Genomic DNA, 20032 nt, shown 5'->3' with positions numbered 1-20032 from the left:
AGTGAGATATGATGGTTTCATAAGGGTCTCTTCCCCCTTCACTCTCCTGACATCTTGTGAAGAAGGTACTTGCTTCTCCTTTGCCTTCCACCATCATGATAAGTTTCCTGAGGCCTCCCCAGCCAGGCAGAACTGTGAGTCGATTAAAACTCTTTCCTTTATAAATTACCCAGTTTGGGTATTTATTTTTTTCGAGTCTGAGTCTGTCTCCCAGGCTGGAGTGCAGTGGCATCATCTCCCTTCACTGCAACCTCCGCCTCCAGGGTTCAAGTGATTCTCCTGCCTCAGCCTCCTGAGTAGCTGGGATTACAAGCGCTGGCCACCATGCCAGGCTAATTTTTGCATTTTTAGTAGAGATGGGGTTTCATCATATTGGCCAGGCTGGTCTCGAAATCCTAACCTCAAGTGATCCTACCACCTCGCCTCCCAAATTGCTGGGATTACAGGCGTGAGCCACCGCGCCCGGCCTCGGGTACTTCTTTGCAGCCCTGTGAGAATGGACTAATATAGACTCCATTCCAGGAGATGACAAATAGCAAAAGGCAAAAGGATATTCCCTTCTTGTCTTTTTTCTCCCCAACTTTTATATCTTTACGTTTCCTCCCATCAACTGCCTTTCCTAACATTGTGGTGACTAATGATTAAAGAATAAAAAAAGGATGAGGTGAAAAAACACTTTACAGTACTTCCCCCTCCCCCACCACTCCAATCCCGAATTGTGAAATTCATTATTTTACTGATCCTCTTATTTGTGCAGTAAAGCCGCGAGGTAAGGGTGAGCCTTTCTAGAGAGCAAGGACTACCCAATACCAGGAACCTCAGAGTCCTTCTTCAAACCATTATCTCAGAGCTATCTGATCACCGTGGTCACCATACATGCAGTCTACTAATGTCAACCACAGCAGCACAGTGGGGGTGAGGGGCGAGACGTGATCTCTGTTTAATTTCGAGGAAGGGTCCAGGGAACCACCATCCAGCCACCCTTCCTCCACTGGCTCCTCGAGGTTCTCCCGGCGCCTCCCCTCCTAGCTTCGGGCCCATCTGCCGAGTAAGGGCCAGGGCGCCCCCTCGTCCGCTTAAGCCTGACCCCACCAACTTTTCAACCAATACGATATACTCTCAGACTTCATCCCGGTCAGCTCCCTCCATCCCACTCCTGGAGACTCACCAAGCGGGTGAAGCCACTCCTCTCCGGCCGCTGTAGCTCCGACACCCCAACACCGGACCTGGCGCGGCTCCCTAGTCGCGCCTGCGCGCGTCGAGGCCGCGCGCCTGCGCACTTCCCGTGCGCCGCTGACGCGGACACACCCCTGCAGCTGGAGCCAATCACGGTGCTGGGGGTTTAAATCTCCCTGCCACGCTGGCGGAGAGCCTGGGAATTCACCAGTTAACCGGATAGATTTCAGTCCTGCCCAAGGCTGGGAGGTGTTCATCCAATAAACATTTACTGAGGGCAAACCGTGTGCCAGGCACTGTGCCAGATGAACGCTAAGGAAAAGAAAGCTAACAGAATGCTTTCTCTGCCCTTCAGCGTCTTTCAATTTGTCTAGACTAAGATATAGATTTGTAAACAAATTATAGTGGATGGAATACAGTGCATAGTACATAGAAAATCCGAGGCGTCTTTGGCTGATAATAAACAAAGCGTTTCATTCTTAGGGGTGTCTGGAAGGGTTCCCGGAGGAAGTGACTTGAGTCATGAAGGATAAGTAGGAGTTCCCCCGGAAATCCGGCAGAGAAGGAGCTAGAGTTTCCCAGGTTCTGGGGAACAACTTGTGTCAAGAACAACATAACGCATTTTGGAAATTTCTAGTAGTGTATCCTTGTTAACGGCTTAGTGCTAATCGTACATCCCCGAGTGTAGAGGGAAGAAAGCTTTAAAAGGCCAGCAATGGCTAGATTTTGGAAGGTCTTGGAATTTTGGACCAATTTGTACTATGGGCACTGAAAGCTATTGAAGGGTTTTAAGCAGATGGGTGATTATTGTAAACCATTTGCTGCAGGAACCTTTCCACGCACCTCTAAGAATAAAACGAAGTGCTGGAAATCAAGAAAAGAAAGTGTTTCAAAACGAAGTAGTCTATTCCTAAGGTATCAAGGAGGACGAAGCCTGAGAAATGTTTAAATTTCGTAACACAGAGGTCACTGATTATCTCAGTAAAAGCTGTTTGGTGGAATGCTGGGGTTAAAAAAAAAAACTTAATAGTTTGGAGATGGGGGAGATGTAGAGATGGGGACAGGTTGTAGAATGCTTTTGGAAAGGTTGGCCTTGACAGGGAGGAAGGAGGGAGGATGATGAAGGATCAAGATTTTTTGTTTTTGTTTATTGGATTTTTTTTTTTTTTTGAGACAGAGTCTTGCTCTGTCGCCAGGCGCCAGGCTGGAGTGCAGTGACGGGATCTCGGCTCACTGCAACCTCCGCCTCCTGGGTTCAAGCACTTCTGCCTCAGCCTCCCGAGTAGTTGGGACTACAGGCACACGCCACCACGCCCAGCTAATTTTTGTATTTTTTAGTAGAGACGGGGTTTCACCATGTTGGCCAGGATGGTCTTGATCTTTGATCTCGTGATCTGCCCGCCTCAGCCTCCTAAAGTGCTGGAATTAAAGGCGTGAGCCACCGAGCCCGGGTGTTTTTTTGATTTTTGTTAGAATTAAGAGAGGAGAAACTTGAGCACTGGAGGGAAGATTCAACTGAGAAATAACGTTTGAATAAAGGAAGAGAAGGGATAGTCAGTAGGCAAAGTTCTTGAAAGGGTAAGAATAGCGGCAGTTTAGAGGCAGTTCAAAGCACTGGTGAGAGGAGTGGTTTTGGAAGAAGGGAGGGAGGGAGAAAGAGAGAGAGAAGATACTTCCCCAATTATGAGAGGAAGAATGGGTCTGTTTGTATGTTTAGCAAAAGGAAGTTAAAGTTCTCATTTGATGACCTGTTTTCTCTGTGAAGTTGGAGATAGGGTCATCTGACAGAAAAAGAGATAGTATTGGGAGTTTAACGGAAAGTTCAGAAGATTTGGAATATTGTAGAAAGTAATACAACAAATTGACAGAAGAACATTGTAGGACTGGTAAGCAATATTGAGGGCCTTTTTAATATGGGCAAAAATGAACTCACCATTTTCTGCCCTCCTGTGCAGCTTTCTCAAGCAGTAGTCACTTTTCAAGGGCAGAGGTGGAGAAAATGCATAGTTGAGTTCATTTAGGGTTGGGATGGCCAATGATATAATTCCATGGTTCTCAACCAGGGACAATTTTGTCCTCCAGGGGATGTTTAGCAATGTCTGTGATAACAGGGAAATGGGGGGTGGATACGACTAGCACCTTGTCCAGCGATGCTGCTAAACATACACACACACAGAGAGAGAGAGACAGAGAGACAGAGACAGAGACAGAGACAGGGTCTTGCTCAGACTGGAGGGCAGTGGTGTGATGTTGGCTCACTGCAACTTCTACCTCTGCAGCTCAGATCCTCCCACTCAGCCTCCCAAGTAGCTGGGACTACAGGTGTGTACCACCACACCCGGCTAACTTCCATATTTTTTGTAGAGACGAGGTTTCACCATGTCACCTAGGCTGGTCTCAAACTCCTGGACTCAAGTGATCTGTCTGCTTTGACCTCCCAAAGTTCTAGGATTACATATACAAGCCAGTGCTCCCGATCTGCTGCTAAACATCTTATAATGCACACAATACCCTTGACAACAAAAAAGTATATGTTCCAAAATGTCAGTAATCCCAAAGTTGACAAACCCTAAAGTAGCTTACCTTAACACTCACCAATATCTGACTGTGATCTTCTAAAGGCTTTTCCTTGAACAATGGGCCAGAGTTTACAGGGTAAAATAGTTCTTCCATTGCATGCCTTTGAAGGAGAGTAAAATGAGCAGCATACCACAGCCCTTGAGTGTTTCAAGGATTTGTGATGTCACAAACACAGAACTGGAAGTTTCCTAAACCTCTAGAAGCAAATCTGGATTTACATAGAGATGAATGTAACCACTCACTTTTATTTGAGGCATTGAAGGTCTGGTTAAACAGAGATGTTATAATCTCAATAATATAAGAGGAACACTTCACATAATGATCAACCTTAATGTCATTTCCTTTATCTGACTAGTCTCAGTCACTAAAATTACAGCTCTGAGAGAATGGGTATGGGCTAAGTTTAATAATAAATATAGGCGGCCAGGCATGGTGGCTCACACCTGTAATCCCAGGACTTTGGGAGGCCGGGGCGGGCAGATCACTTGAGGTCAGGAAGTTGAGACCAGCCTGGCCAACACGGCAAAACCCTGTCTCTACTAAAAATACAAAAATTATCTGGACATGGTGGTGCATGTCTGCAATTCCAGCTACTTGAGAGGCTGAGGCAGGAGAACTGCTTGAATTCGGAAGGCACAGGTTGCAGAGAACCAAGATAGTGCCACTGCACTCCAGCCTGGATGACAGAGCGAGACTTCGTCTCAAAAATAATAATAATAAATGTAGGCTGGGTGCAGTGGGTGACACTTGTAATCCAGCACTTTGGAAGGCTGAGGCAGGCGGATCACTTGAGCCCAGGAGTTTGAGACTAGCCTGGGCAAGATGGTGAAACCCGTCTCTACTTAAAAAAAAAAAAAAAAAAATTATATATATATATATATATATATATATATATATATATAAACCTTAGGCATGAGTAAGAATAAAACCAGTTATAATGGAATGTCTGCTCTGTGATAGGCAGCATTCATAGATAAACACTTGACCTATGTTATTTAATTTTAGCAACACCCTGTGAGATAACATTATCCTAATTTTAGGGTTTTTTGTTTGTTTGTTTTGTTCTTTTTGAGACCGAGTCGCGATCTGTTGCCAGGCTGGAGTGCAGTGGCGTCATTTCGGCTCACTGCAACCTGTGCCTCCCGGGTTCAAGCGATTCTTCTGCCTCAGCCTCCTGAGTAGCTGGGACTACAGGAGCCCACTACCACACCCGGCTATTTTTTTTTTTTTTTTTGAGTAGAGAAGGGGTTTCACCATGTTGGCCAAGATGGTCTCCATCTCCTGACCCACCCGCCTCGGCCTCCCAAAGTGTTGGGATTACAGGCATGAGCCACCGTGCCTGGCCCAACATTATCCTAGTTTTAACTCAAGATCTTGAGGTTCCAAAAAAAATTTTAATTTACCCAAAGTGGTAAATTATTAGTAGCTAGTCCAAGATCTGAAACTCGGGCAGGTCTGTCCTGAAAGCTCTTGCAACTCCCACTAAATTTTAGTAAATTTTACAAGGAAGGAGTGATTTCAAAATTTAGCCTGAACAGTTGCCACTGACTAAAGGAAATGGCGGGACACCAAGGAAGGAGCTAGAGGGAGGCCAGAAAAGAACAAGGAGAAATAAGGAAAATGAAAAAGGGACCAGGGAGACTGTTCATAGCGTCCAATGCTGCGGACCGACTCTCCCGGAAGCTGGCCTGCCTTTGTTCTTCCTCCATTCTTTTTGAGAAAAACCTCTTCCTCTGTGTCCGTTGTTCACTCTCTTGTGTTCAAATAAAGCTAGATTCTTGAGAACGGCGGCAGGCAAAGGAAAAAAAAAAAAAGAGCGTGACGGCCTCGCTGTGCGCCTGCGCGCTGGCGGCGGCTGTGGCGGGGCCCGGCGGGGAGCGGGTCCGGAGCAGGCTCCTGGACCCAAAACTGAAGGGGGGGTCTGGGGCGTCAGGGAGCTCCCTCGCCTGGCCCTCGGCGGCCTGATGGAGTAAGAGGGGTTGGCTGTGAATGTGAGTATCGATGGGCCTGCCTGCGTTGAGCGTATTGGAGCCCAAGGGTCCTGGTGGTCTGTCCCTTAGGGAGGTTGTGAGGCTGCAAGACCCGGCCGGCTTTCTGCTCCGGCAGGCTGCGGCGCAGGGGTAACCCAGTGGTCCACTCTCCCAGAGCCGGCGCGGGATTACAGGCAGGCGGTGCTGCTGGCTTCGGGGTACGGATTTTCGTGGGGGCGTTCCAGCTCTGCTCTCAGCCCCAGAAGGAATCGTGGCTCCAAAGCCTTGACCTTTAGGGGAAGCCGCTGACCTCTTTCGGTCCTCAGTTGGGCGGGGAGTCCAAAGACCCTGGTGCTTAAAACCCATAGTCTCAGGCCCGGGACACATTTCAACCTCTCGCGACTGACAACCTTCGTTCCTTTTCCTCCTTTCGTTTCTCTCCTTGTGTGATGCATCTTAATAATAGCAACTAATTATGGAGCGGTTACTGTGTTCATTTAATATTTAGTCAGAATCTCGGTTTATAGTTATGGAGAGGAAACGCTTTACACCCTCCTCCCCTTTCAGTTTGTTGTTTAATCATCTTTGAGAGTAAGATTTGTTGAGAAGTTTGAGATATCCATGGCTTTTAGCAACTTGAGACTGCCATTCTAGGTAAGGGAGTTCTCTTGCTTAGCAAACAAGTGCTGTATCCACTGTAATGGTTTATATCCAGTCTATTCAAACCACAAGTAACTTTTGAGTACTTACTAAGAGCTTAGTACTGTTGTAAATCCCATGGGAAACCTTAAAATTTGCTTTAAGGGCCGGGCGCGGTGACTCACGCCTGCGATCTTTGGGAGGCCTAGGCGGGTGGATCAGGAGGTCAAGGAGTTCAAGACCAGCCTGACCAAGACGGTGAAACCCCATCTGTACTAAAAATACAAAAAATTGGCCGGACGTGGTGGTGGGCGCCTGTAATCCCAGTACTCTGGAGGCTGAGGCAGATAATCGGTTGAACCCTGGGAAGCGGAGGTTGCAGTGAGCCGAGACCGCGCCACTGCACTCCATCCTGGGCGAGAGAGCGAGACTCAGTCTCAAAAAAAAATTTTTTTTTTTTTTTTTTTTTTTGGCCGGGCGCGGTGGCTCAAGCCTGTAATCCCAGCACTTTGGGAGGCCGAGGCGGGTGGATCACGAGGTCAAGAGATCGAGACCATCCTGGTCAACATAGTGAAACCCCGTCTCTACTAATACAAAAAATTAGCTGGGCATGGTGGCGCGTGCCTGTAATCCCAGCTACTCAGGAGGCTGAGGCAGGAGAATTGCCTGAACCCAGGAGGCGGAGGTTGCGGTGAGCCGAGATCGCGCCATTGCACTCCAGCCTGGGTATCAAGAGCGAAACTCCGTCTCAAAAAAAAAAAAAAAAAAAAAAAAAAAAAAAAAAAAAAAAAAAAAAAATTTTTTTTTTTTGCTTTAAGCCCCGTTCTCAAGTTTGGTCGTGAATGAAATAGGGACGACAATATTCAGATGCAACTAGAATTTATTTATTATCTACTACACATTTGCCAAATACATTTAGGTGTGTCATAAAAATATTAACGAGATATTGTAATGGAAAGTAGGTTTTTGCAGCATTTCAAATGAGATCGCTGGGATTCTGCTGGTAATTTGCTCAAGCTAAACTAGCTAGAGTAAGTGGTGAAATTCACTTAATACGATTCCAAAGCACGTCTTTTCCCAAGCAAACTGCATTACAGTTATAGTTTCTAGAGTTAACTCCTTTTTTTTTTTTTTTTTTTCCCCGGAGACAAGTCTTGCTCTGTCGTCCAGGCCAGAGTGCAGTGGGGCAAACCCTGCTCACTGCAATGTTCGCTTCCCTGATTCAAGCGATTCTCCTGCCTCAGCTTCCCGAGTAGCTGGGATTACAGGCACCCACCACCACCCCCGGCAAATTTTTGTATTTTTGGTAGAGATACTGTTTCATCATGTTGGCCAGGCTGGTCTCGAACTCCTGACCTCAGGTGATGCGCCCACCTCAGCTTCCGAAAGTGCTGAAATTACAGGCTTGAGCCTCCTTGCCCAGCCTGGATACTAAAAAGGCCATAGATTTCATCTGATTTTTATATCTCTTGAATTCTCTTTTAATCTAGAACAGTTACCTTTTCCCCCCTCTTTCCCTCGCTACCCCCTCCAAGTGAGTTGTTGAAAGGACCTGGTCAGTTATCTAGATTTGTCCCTGATTGGTTTCTGGTGATAGGATTTCACTTGTTACTACAAACTGGAAGTTAGAGCAGAGCACTTGATATGATTCAGGTGAAACTATGAATAGTGATTATTGTACATCTAGATTAGAACACATGCAGTTTGAAGGCTGCTCTACAAGAGTAGAAAGGAATAATGGTAGATGCTAGATGACTTGGTTCTGGGACCGGGAATGGGTCAGTGAGAAGTCTATGCATTGTGTTTTGTAATTGGAGAATCTTGGAGAGTTCAGGATTAATTTGCGTACCCAATGAATAAAAGCACCGAGGCAGACAAGTTACATATGAATACTCTACTTGGACCTCTAGCATGTGAAATCACTAGTGGAAGCCCTACAGTCCAGTGTGTGTGCATGCATATATTAATCTGAAAGAAACTATCAAGAAGTTCCCAGGTGTTCATCAGTAAAGGATTGGTTAAATAAATGTATCCATGTGCTAGAAAGAATGAGCCAGCTCTATATGTGCTAATATTGAGTGACCTCCGATATGGTGAGAAAGAAAAGGTGCAAAAGAAGGTGTGCATTTTGCAACCACTGTGGTTTTATAAAAATATATGTATTGCTTATACAGTTGGTCCTCCATATCCGTCCATGGGATCTGCATCCATGGATTCACCAACTTTGGATGAATAATATTTGGGGGAAAAACTTTCATGAAGCTCTGAAAAGGAAAACTTGAATTTGCTACCTGCTGAGTACGTACTACATTGCATCCACAGAAATGAAGTTATGTGTAGGCATTGTATGTAATGTAGAGATAATTTAAAGTATACAGAAGGTATGTGTAGGTTACATGCATATACTATGCCATTTCACATAAGGGTCTTTAGCATTCTCAGATTTTGGTATTGAGGGGGGCCCTGGAACCAATTAGCTATGGATAGCGAGGGACAACTGTATGAGCATAGAATATCCTCTGTGGAGTACAGTCAAAATCATAGAGGCAGAAAGTAGAGTGGTTGCTAGGGGTTGGGGAAGGGGGAAATGAGGAGTTATTGTTTAACAGATACAAAGTTTCAGTTACGCAAGATGAAAATAGTTATGGAGATGGATGGTACTGATGTACCTTATGAATATATTATACCACTAAACTACACTTAAATGTTTAAGATGGTAAATTTTATATTATATATTTTAACGCAAAAATATTGAAAAATATCTCCAGAAAACAAACTTCTAAGAGTGGCTGGAATTGGTGGTGGCTAGGAAACAGAAGGGACTGGTAATCATGTTCCCTAAAAGCTTTTTTTTTTTTTTTTTTTTGAGACGGAGTTTCGCTCTTGATACCCAGGCTGGAGTGCAATGGCGCGATCTCGGCTCACCGCAACCTCCGCCTCCTGGGTTCAGGCAATTCTCCTGCCTCAGCCTCCTGAGTAGCTGGGATTACAGGCACGCGCCACCATGCCCAGCTAATTTTTTGTATTAGTAGAGACGGGGTTTCACCATGTTGACCAGGATGGTCTCGATCTCTTGACCTCGTGATCCACCCGCCTCGGCCTCCCAAAGTGCTGGGATTACAGGCTTGAGCCACCGCGCCCGGCCCCCTAAAAGCTTTTTTTTTTTTTTGAGACAGGGTCTTTCTCAGTCACCTAGGCTGAAGTGCAGTGGCATGATCATGGCTCACTGCACCCTCAAACTCCTGGGCCCCAGCAATCCTCTTCCTGCCTCAGCTTTCTCAGTAGCTGGGACTATGGGTGTGTTCCACCATGCCCAGCTAATTAAGAAAAAAAATTTTTTTTTTTTGGCTGGGCGTGGTGGCTCAATCCTGTAATCCCAGCACTTTGGGAGGCCGAGGTGAGCGCATCATGAGGTCAGGAGTTCGAGACCAGCAAGAACAACAGGGTGAAACCTGGTCTCCACTAAAAATACAAAAATTAGCCAGGCATGGTGGCGCACGCCTGTAATTCCAGCTACTCAGGAGGCTGAGGCAGGAGAATTGCTTGAACCCGGGAGGCAGAGGTTGCAGTGAGCCCAGATTATGCCACTGCACTCCAGCCTGGGCAACAGAGACTCCTGGGACTACAGGTATGCACCAATAAACCTGGCTAATTTTTTGCCTTTTAGTATTGTATTAGTATTTTTTGTATTTTTGTATTTGGCCTATTCTTGACGTTTACCCCCTAAATATTTTAATGTCTCTAATAAAAAACATTTTCTCACACAATCTTAATATAATTACAGTGAACATTAATTCCTCTATATTGTCTAATACTCAATTCTTACTAAAATTTCTCCAGATTGATCATTTTTTTAAAAAACTTTAAAAATCCAGTTTCTAATCAACGGCCACAGATTTAATTTGATTTTTATATCTCTCCAAGTCTCTTTTAATCTATTATAGTTACCTTTTTCCATCTCTTTCCCTCGATACCCCCTCCACATGACTTGTTGAAAGGACCTGGTCAGTTATTTAGATTTGTCTCTGATTGGTTTCTGGTGATATAATTTCACTTGTTACCACAAACTGGAAGTTAGAGCGGACCACTTGATATGATTCAGGTGAAACACTTTAGGGATGATATCATAGGCCATGTTGTGTACTTTAGCTTTCCACCTATTATTGGTGCTGAGATTGATTAGTGAGGTCAGATGGTGAATCTGGGTTCTCCATTGTTAAATTAATGTCTCTGTTTGAAACCAGCTGTAAGCCCTTTTGTACCTTTTACATTTTAAAACCACTAGCATTAGTTCTATTCAGAATAGAAGTGATTACTTTTATTTATTTATTTATTTTTTGAGCCGGAGTTTCGCTCTTGTTACCCAGGCTGGAGTGCAATGGCGCGATCTCGGCTCACCGCAACCTCCGCCTCCTGGGTTCAGGCAATTCTCCTGCCTCAGCCTCCTGAGTAGCTGGGATTACAGGCACGCGCCACCATGCCCAGCTAGTTTTTTGTATTTTTAGTAGAGACAGGGTTTCACCATGTTGACCAGGATGGTCTCGATCTCTTGACCTCGTGATCCACCCGCCTCGGCCTCCCAAAGTGCTGGGATTACAGGCGTGAGCCACCGCGCCTGGCCCGAAGTGATTACTTTTAAAACAAAGAATTTTTTTTTAAACTGAATCCGTGTTAACCATTCCATTTTTATAAAGGATGAATTTGAAGTTTGGAGAGGTTAAGATTTACTCAAGGTAGTAGTCATGTTAAGTATTTTTGTCTAATTCCAAGGTCCATGCTTTTTTACCCTACTTTATAAGCTAGTATATAAATGTAAAATATTACTACTGTAGTAGTTACATTACTTGGTATCTTCTTTGTTGCTTTTTAGGCAGATAATCAGTGTCTAATAAGATAATTTTCGAGTATCAGTAAACCAGATCAGAGCTATGTAGTGTAATAGTCTATAATTAGACATTCTGAAAGTTAAAAAATACGTGAAAATCATCTCTCTAGATTTCTAGAGTTTCAAAAATTACCATACCTGGAACTAATCATAGCAGTCTTGATTTGTAGGCCTAAAGTCTTCTAGGTTTAAAAAAAAAATTACTAGTTAAAAATATGAGTGTGGTTTTTTTTTTTTAGGGTTTTTTTTTTTTTTCCATTTTTTAATGAAAACAGAGATGGAGGTCTTGCTATATTGCCCAGGCTACTCTCAAATTCTTGGGCTCAAACAGTCCTTCTGCCTTAGTCTCCCTCATAGCTGGGATTACAGAAACGTGCCACAATGGCTTGCTGCTTTAATTTCAAAAACACTGATGTGTATTGCTCAAATTTTTGGAAAGTACGGAAGGATTTTCAGTGAAAAGTAAATCCATCCCTGACCCTCATGCCCTCAGTTCTTTTGTCAGAGACCATGTCTGTTAGCAGTTTCACTGGAATCCCTATAGAGATACTCTACATGAGTGCATATCATGAGGATAAATTCTGACATCCATATATATAAGCACCTTATCAGTATAACCTAAAATAATACTGTTGAAGATTATACTCGTTTTTATTTTTATTTCTGTTACAAACATCTTTGTTAATTTGTATTCATTTATATAACAAATACTGAATACCTAATATATACCTAGATGACATCATCTAGGTAATGGGAATAAAACAATGAACAAGAAGGCATTCTTGCTAGCCATCATGGAGCTTGCAGTCTCTTGGCAGAGGCAGTCATTAAGTGAATAATTATACTAATAATATAGAAAAGATTTGGTGAATAAAATATTTTGTGTAAAATGCTTCATGTGGGTTTACTAATTTATTTCATTACATAGGCATGATTGAATAGATTTACTAATTTATTCCTCACAATAGCCCTATGGCATTGATACTAATATCATAATTCTTTTATACATATAGACACTGAGGCACAGAAAGATTAAATTACTGAAGACCACACAACTAGTGATTAATAGAGCTGGGTTTCATCTTTTTTTTTTTTTTTTTTTTTTTAAAACAGGAAAAAAGAATATCACTGTCATCCAGGCTGGAGTGCACACTGCAACCTCCACCTCCCAGGTTCAAGCGATTCTCCTGCCTCAGCCTCCCAAGTAGCTGGGATTACAGGGTCGTGCCACCACGCCCGGCTAATTATTATTATTATTTTTTTTGGAGACAGAGTTTCTCTCTTCTTGCCCAGGCTGGAGTGCAATGGCACAATCTTGGCTCAGTGCAACCTCTGACTTCTGGGTTCAAGTGATTTTCCTGCCTCAGCCTTCTGAGTAGCTGGAATTACATGCACCCACCACCATGCCTGGCTAATTTTTTTGTATTTATAGTAGAGATGGGGTTTTGCCATGTTGGCCAGGCTGGTCTCAAACTCCCGACCTCAGGTGATCTGCCCACCCTGGCCTCCCAAAGTCCTGGGATTACAGATGTGAGCCACTGTGCCCGGCTGCCTATATTTATTATTAAACTTAGCCCATATCCATTCCCTCAGAGCTGTGATTTTAGTGACTGAGACTAGTCAGATAAAGGAAATGACATTAAGTTTGATCATTATGTGAAGTGTTCCTCTTATATTATTGAGATTATAACATCTCTGTTTAAGCAGACTTTCAATGCCTCACAAGTGCCTGGCCTATTCATGGTATTTTTTATCAACAATATCACATACTTGTCTATATAAGTCTGATTTTATAGTAGTCACATTTATAGTTTTCTTCTAATATAGTCATGTCTGAGCATTTATATGTTGATATACATGTTATTTTATAACTCATTTTTCTTTTTCATTTTTGTTATAGTTAGCACATTATATTGATATTTAAAATTTTACAAGTGTAAGTAAGTTACAGTAGCTCTGCATTTTATTTTAGGAAGAGATAAGAAGGTTATTACAAAAGATTTATAATAAAAAGAAGGTATAAAATATCTCTCTTTTTTTTGATATATTTTTTATTGCATTTTAGGTTTTGGGGTGCATGTGAAGAACATGAAAGATTGTTCCATAGGTACATACATGGCAATGTGGTTTGCTGCCTTCCTCCCCATCACCTATATCTGGCATTTCTCCCCATGCTATCTCTCCCCAACTCCCCACCCTGCACTGTCCCTCCCCTATTTCCCCCCCACAGACCCCAGTGTGTGATGCTCCCCTCCCTGTGTCCATGTGTTCTCATTGTTCAACATCCACCTATGAGTGAGAACATAATGGTGTTTGATTTTCTGTTCTTGTGTCAGTTTGCTGAGAATGGTGGTTTCCAGGTTCATCCATGTCCCTGCAAAGGACATGAACTCATCATTTTTCATGTCTGTATAGTATTCCATAGTGTATATGTGCCACATTTTCCCTGTCCAGTCTATCATCAATGGGCATTTGGGTTGGTTCCAAGTCTTTTTTTTTTTTTTTAATTTTTCTTAATTTATTTTACTTTAGGTGCATACTATATCTGGCATTTCTCCCCATGTTATCCCTCCCCACCCTCCCCTCCCTCACCATCCCCCATTGTCTCTCCCCTATCCCCTCCCCGCTGCAACTGTCCCTTGTGTGTGATGCTCCTCTCCCTGGGTCCGCATATTCTCATTGGGTATAAAATATCTTTAAAGAAAAAATTGTGCTGGCGCAGTGGCTTACGCCTGTAATCCTAGCACTTTGGGAGGCTGGGGCAGGCAGATCACGAGGTCAGGAGATCAAGACCATCCTGGCTAACATGGTGACACCCTGACTCTACTAAAAATGTGAAAAAGTAGCTGGGCATGGTGGTATGCACCTGTAGTCCCAGCTACTCAGAAGTCTGAGTCAGGAGAATCGCTTGAACCCAGGAGGCAGCGGTTGCAGTGAGCCCAGATCATGCCACTGCACTCCAGCCTGGGTGACAGAGCGAGATTCCATCTCCAAAAGAAAAGAAAAAGAAAAAATTGTGTGGTGACAACTGGGGAAGCTGGTTGATAAGAACACTGGGGATTGTTACAATAATCTTCCTATTTTTATGTATGAATGAAAATTTCCACAATGAAATGTTTTAGGAAAAAACAGTTGGGTCTGATGTGATTGAGAATTGCTGCTTTACAGTGTGCCCCAGAAATAGCTACAACTGGGATAAGTGTTATAAAGAAGGGACAGGGTTTCAGGGACAGGGTTTCAGAAGAGCAGTGCACAGTGAGGGGTATGCTGTAGTCTGGGAGATGAGGGAGTGCTTTCCTAGGCAACTGACATTTGGACTGAGATTTGAAGGATGAGTAGTTAATTAGATGAAAAGGAGTAAGAGCCTTCCAAGGAGAGGCGCCAGCACATGAAAAAGCCCTAAGGTGGGAGGAGACTGGTAGGTGGGAAGTACTGAAAATGCCATTTTGTCTGGATCACAGAGATCTACGAGAAAGTAGCTCAAACCTACATAATATACATTAGCAAAGGTTGTGTCAAGTGAGTCTTGTAAGACCCTTTATTTTTTTTTTAAGGCAGGGTTTCACTGTGTTAGCCAGGATGGTCTTGATCTGACCTCGTGATCCACCCGCCTTGGCCTTCCAAAGTGCTGGGATTACAGGCGTGAGCCACTGAGCCCAGCCTGTAAGACCTTTTCAATATGTTGATTTATATCTTTCATAATTAGATGCCTCTGAAGGGCTTTAATAGTGAGAGACAAAGGCATAAAACATAAGCATGTATGAGAATGGCTTTTTCTGTGTCTGGCTGAGTGTGTATATTTGGATGGAGGCATTGTAAAATTGAAGTAGGCTAGAATGGCTGAGCCACCTTATGGAGAACAATTGCCATTCAAAAGTCACCCAGATCCCAGCAGATTTTGTCACTAAACCGAGGGCCTCCTACTCCATCACATGATTGAGGATATATCTTCTTTAATCAGTCTGACCTGCTTGAGCATTGCCTGTAGCCATTCAAACAGGCTGGTGGCTCTCAAAAGTGCAAACCTGGAAGTCCTGTTCTGGTCATCAGCTGAGTAAGCTCCTCCTGGCCAGCTCTCCCATAGATAACAAGCATTACATCTGGACACAAATACATAATACCAGTAAAATCTACTGGAGAGTTACAAGCAACCAAGCAGATTCTAGAGGGAAATTAACACAAGAATGGGACTACTTGGAGTAATTTCCCATTTTCATGGCTTCTAACTTTAGGGCAGGCTCTGATCTATGTCACGTAGGGTGCTTAAAATTCCAATAGTAGTAAACTTTAGTCTTTGTGGCCTGAAGAACCAAAAGATGAAGCTCAAGGCAACCACAGCTGTTGGAAAGTAAGAGAAGAATCCTGGAAAGCAGAGAGAGAAGCGTCAAGCTCTGTGAATAAACTCTGCCCAAGTCTTGTCAGACTGTTGAATTATGCATATGTGGAGCAGACTCCAAAGAAGCCCAGCTAAGGATGAAAAAACTGAATTGAGATTGCATCTGCTACCTAAGAGACAGAGTTTGTAGTAAGTCAACCAAGTTAGATATTACTGAAACACAAGTAAAAGAACAAAAATCAATACCTCATCTCTACTAAAAATACAAAAAAAATTAGCTAGGCATGATGGCGGGTGCCTGTAATCCCCGCTACTTGGGAGGCTGAGGCAGGAGAATCGGTTGAACCTGGGAGGCAGAGGTTGCAGTGAGCTGAGATGGCACCACTGCACTCCAGCCTCGGCAACAGAGCAAGACTCTGTCTCAAACCAAAAAAAGAGAGAGAGAAAGAATATAGACATTGTCAGATAATTCATTGCTAGCAGATCTGCATTATAAGAAATGCTAAACGTAGTTCTTCAGGCTGTAGGGAAATGATACCAGATGAAAAGTTGAATCTTCAGAAAAGAATGAGGGTTAGAACTTGTATCTGGATCGATAGTTTAAGAGTTTCTTTTTTATTTCCTAAAAATGACTACAGCACAAAAAAGCATCATCTTGTGGGGTTCATTACATATGGTAGATATAAAACATATACCATAAAACATGGGATTATGAGTGAGGGTAAATGGGTCTATATGGTTGCAGGGTTTTTACATATTACCTGTAGTGGTACTTTTTAACATAGTAAGAGTATAATGGTAAAGATATGTGTTAGAATTCCTAAAGCAACCACTGGTGGGGGAGTATGTAATAATGTAAAGAAGTGTTGCTAAATAAAACTAGTAGAAAAATTAAAGTCAATATAACAAGACCGAAACAGGTATTACAACAAAAATGGAGGAGCTAAAAATAAGAAAATGGTAGGCCTAATTCAACTCTATTAATAATTTCATTGAATTTATTGGAAAGACACTGATTCAGTCCGTAAAGTCAGAATGGCTAAAAGCAAATGCATAGGAAAAGATCATACAAAGTAGTATGAGAAGCCTAGAGTGGTTATATTCAGATCAGATAAAATAGACTTCAATATAAAAAGTATCACCAGAGTTAAAGGGATCATTTCATAACAACAGAAGGTCAGTTCATGAGAAAGATGTAACAGTTATAACCATGCTTGTGCCTGATATCAGAGCTTTAAAATACATGAAGCAAAAATGTATACACTTAAAGGAAGAAATAGACAATTCACTATCATAGAGATTTGAAACTTCTTCTCTCGATGATAACAACAAAAAAAATTAGTATAGATTTTGGGAGGCTGAGGTGGGAGGATTGCTTGAGCCCAGGAGTTCAAGACTAGCCTGGCCAACATGAAGAGATCCCATCTCTACAAAATAAAACCATTAGCCCAGCGTGGTGCTCACCACCACACCCGGCTAATACTGTATTTTTAGTAGGAACAGGGTTTCACCATGTTGGCCAGACTGGTCTTGAACACTTAACCTCAGGTGATTCACCTACCTTAGTCTCCCAAAGTACTGGGATTACAGATGTGAGCCACTGCTCCCTGCCTCTTCATAAGTTTAAATGAGAAACCAAGGTATATAAAAGGCCACAAGTATTTGGAAATTCAATGAATCTTCTAAATCTGTGAATCAAAGAAGAAGTCACAAGAAAAATTAGAAAGTATTTTGAACTGAATGATAATGAAAATATGGCATCAAGATTTGTGGGATAACTGTCATGGCCAAGAGGAGCCAAAGGAGAAATGATGTCTAAATGTAATATGGTATCCTCGATGCCATGCTGGAAGAGAAAAAAGGTAAGAGGTAAAGAGTAAGGACATCTGGGCTGGGCACAGTGGCTGACACCTGTAATCCCAGCACTTTGCCAGGCTGAGGCGGGCAGATCACCTGAGATCAGGAGTTCTAGACCAGCCTGGCCAACATGGTGAAACCCTGTATCTACTAAAAATACAAAAATTAGCCAGTTGTGGTGGCAGGTACCTGTAATCCCAGCTACCGGAGAGGCTGAGGCAAGAGAATTGCCTGAACCCGGGAGGTGGAGGTTGCAGTGAGCTGAGGTCATGCCACTGTACTTCTGCCTGGGAGACAGAGCAAGACTCCATCTCAAAAATAAATAAATTAAATAAATAAATAAATAAATAAATAAATAAATAAATATTTTTTAAAAAGCCCGGGCATGATGTGGCTCACGCCTATAATCCCAGCACTTTGGGAGGCAGAGGCAGGTGGATCACCCGAGGTTGGGAGTTCGAGACCAGCCTGACCAACACAGAGAAACACCATCTTTACTAACAATACAAAATTACCTGGGCATGGTGGCACATGCCTCTAATCCCAGCTACTAGGGAGGCTGAGGCAGGAGAATCACTTGAACCTGGGAGGCGGAGGTTGTGGTGAGCTGAGATAGCACCATAGCACTCCAGGCTGGGCAACAAGAGCGAAACTTTGTGTCAAAAACATACAAACAAAAAATACACTGAGGTCATCTGAATAAAATATGACTTCCATAATAACAATGTATCAATATTGGTTTGTTAATTGTGACAAATATAACAGTGGTTTGTTAATTGTGACAAATGTAACATACTAATGTAAATTTTTTTTTTTTTTTTGAGACAGAGTTTCACTCTTGTTGCCCAGTCTGGTGTACAGTGGCCTGATCTCAGCCCACTGCAATCTCCGCCTCTCAGGTTCAAGCGCTTCTGCTGCCTCAGCCTCCCAAGTAGCTGGGACTACAGGCGAACATAACCACACCTGGCTAATTTTTGTATTTTTAGTAGAGACAGGGTTTCACCATGTTGGCCAGGCTGGTCTCAAACTCCTGACCTCAGACAATCCGCCCGCCTTGGCCTCCCAAAGTGCTGGGATTACAGGGATGAGCCACCACACCCGGCTAACCTGGATAATTTTTAAATTTTTTGTGAATACACAAATCTTGCTGTGTCGGCCAAGCTGGTCTTAAATTCTTGGTTTCAAGCCATCCTCCAAAAGTGCTGGGATTACAGATGTAAGCCACTGCACCTGGCCAAATGAAAGATGTTAATATGGGAAATTAGACATGGGGTATATGGAAACTATACTATCTTTGCAATTTTTGTATAAATCTAAAACTATTCTAAAATAAAACATTTATTAAATAGTACTAACAAATGTGGGATGCCACTAAAGCAGCACTTACAGATAAGTTTATGGCTTTAAACACATTTATTGGAAAAGAAAAAAGTCCTAAAGACAGTGACTTAAAGTTCTACCTTAAGAAGCCAGTAAATGAAGAACAAAATAAACCCAAAGTATATAAAAGGAAAGGTAATAACGACAACAGCAGAACTTAAAGAAATAGTAGAAGACGGCTGGGCATGTGGCTCACACCTGTAATCCCAGCACTTTGGGAGGCTGAGGCAGGTGGATCATGACTTCTGGAGATCAAGACTATCCTGATAACACAGACTATCCTGACTAACTAAAAACAGAAAAAATTAGCCAGGTGTGGTGGCATGTGGCTGTAGTCGCAGCTACTCAAGAGTCTGAGGCAGGAGATCGCTTGAACCTGGGAGGCAGAGGTTGCAGTGAGCCGAGATCACGCCACTGCACTCCAGCCTGGCAACAGAGTGAGACTCCATCTCAAAAAAAAAAAAAAAAAAGAAAGAAAGAAAAAGACAATAGACAAAATTACAAAATTGGTTCTTTGAAAATACTAATAATATTAACAAACCCATAGATAGACTGATAAAGAAAAATACAGTTGACCCTTGAACAGCTCGAGGGTTGGGGGCGCCGATACCCTGTGAAGTTAATAATCCATGTATAGCTTTTGACTCCCCCAAAACTTAACTACTAATAGTTTATTGTTGTCCAGCAGCCTTATTGATAGCATAAGCAGTTAATTAACACATATTTTATAGGTTACAGATGTTATATACTGTATCCTTACAATAAAGTAAGCGAGAGAAAATAAAATATTATTAAGGAAATCTTAAGGAAGAGAAAATATACAGTTGATCCTTGAACCGCACAGACTTGCAGTTCACAGGTCCACTTATAGATTTTTCTCTGCCTCTGCCACCCCGGAGACAGCAAGACCAACCCCTCCCCTGCTTCCTCCTCAGTGTACTCAATGTGAAAACTGAGGATAAAGACCTTTATGATGATCCAGTTCTGCTTTATGTAAATAAATTTTCTTTTGTACATGAACAAAATAAAGATTATTAAAGGTACTGTTAACCCGCTCATGCCTGTAATCCCAGCACTTTGGGAGGCCGAGGCTGGTGGATCACCTGAGGTCAGAAGTTAGAGAACAGCCTGGTCAACATGGTGAAACCTTGTCTCTACTAAAAATACAAAAATTAGCTGGGTATGGTGGTGGGAGCCTGCAATCCCAGC

At 42.8% G+C, this 20032-nt stretch overlaps 2 protein-coding genes across 9 annotated transcripts in view; one reads left to right on the top strand and one right to left on the bottom strand.

The window, feature by feature from the left end:
• Positions 1-1253, bottom strand: part of SNAP23 (synaptosome associated protein 23) — a 40559-nt gene extending 39306 nt beyond the window's left edge. For 2 of the 5 annotated variants that reach the window (XM_012442255.2, XM_012442259.3), the window contains exon 1: positions 1169-1253. The gene's annotated coding sequence lies outside the window, so the exon portion shown is untranslated. The remainder of the gene's footprint in view (positions 1-1168) is intronic. The other 3 variants (XM_012442256.3, XM_012442258.2, XM_064365948.1) reach the window with 2 other exon arrangements.
• Positions 1254-5644: 4391 nt separating this feature from the next.
• The window catches only part of ZNF106 (zinc finger protein 106), a 76039-nt gene continuing 61651 nt past the window's right edge, over positions 5645-20032 (top strand). For all 4 annotated transcript variants that reach the window (XM_064365933.1, XM_012442185.3, XM_012442183.3 and 1 more), the window contains exon 1: positions 5645-5747. The gene's annotated coding sequence lies outside the window, so the exon portion shown is untranslated. The remainder of the gene's footprint in view (positions 5748-20032) is intronic.

This window comes from Aotus nancymaae, unplaced genomic scaffold (genome assembly GCF_030222135.1).
Source record: "Aotus nancymaae isolate 86718 unplaced genomic scaffold, 86718_ANA_hifiasm-v0.15.2.pri h1tg000062l, whole genome shotgun sequence".
Classification (NCBI taxonomy): Eukaryota; Metazoa; Chordata; class Mammalia; order Primates; family Aotidae; genus Aotus; species Aotus nancymaae.
This window is presented reverse-complemented; position numbering and strand designations above follow the sequence as displayed.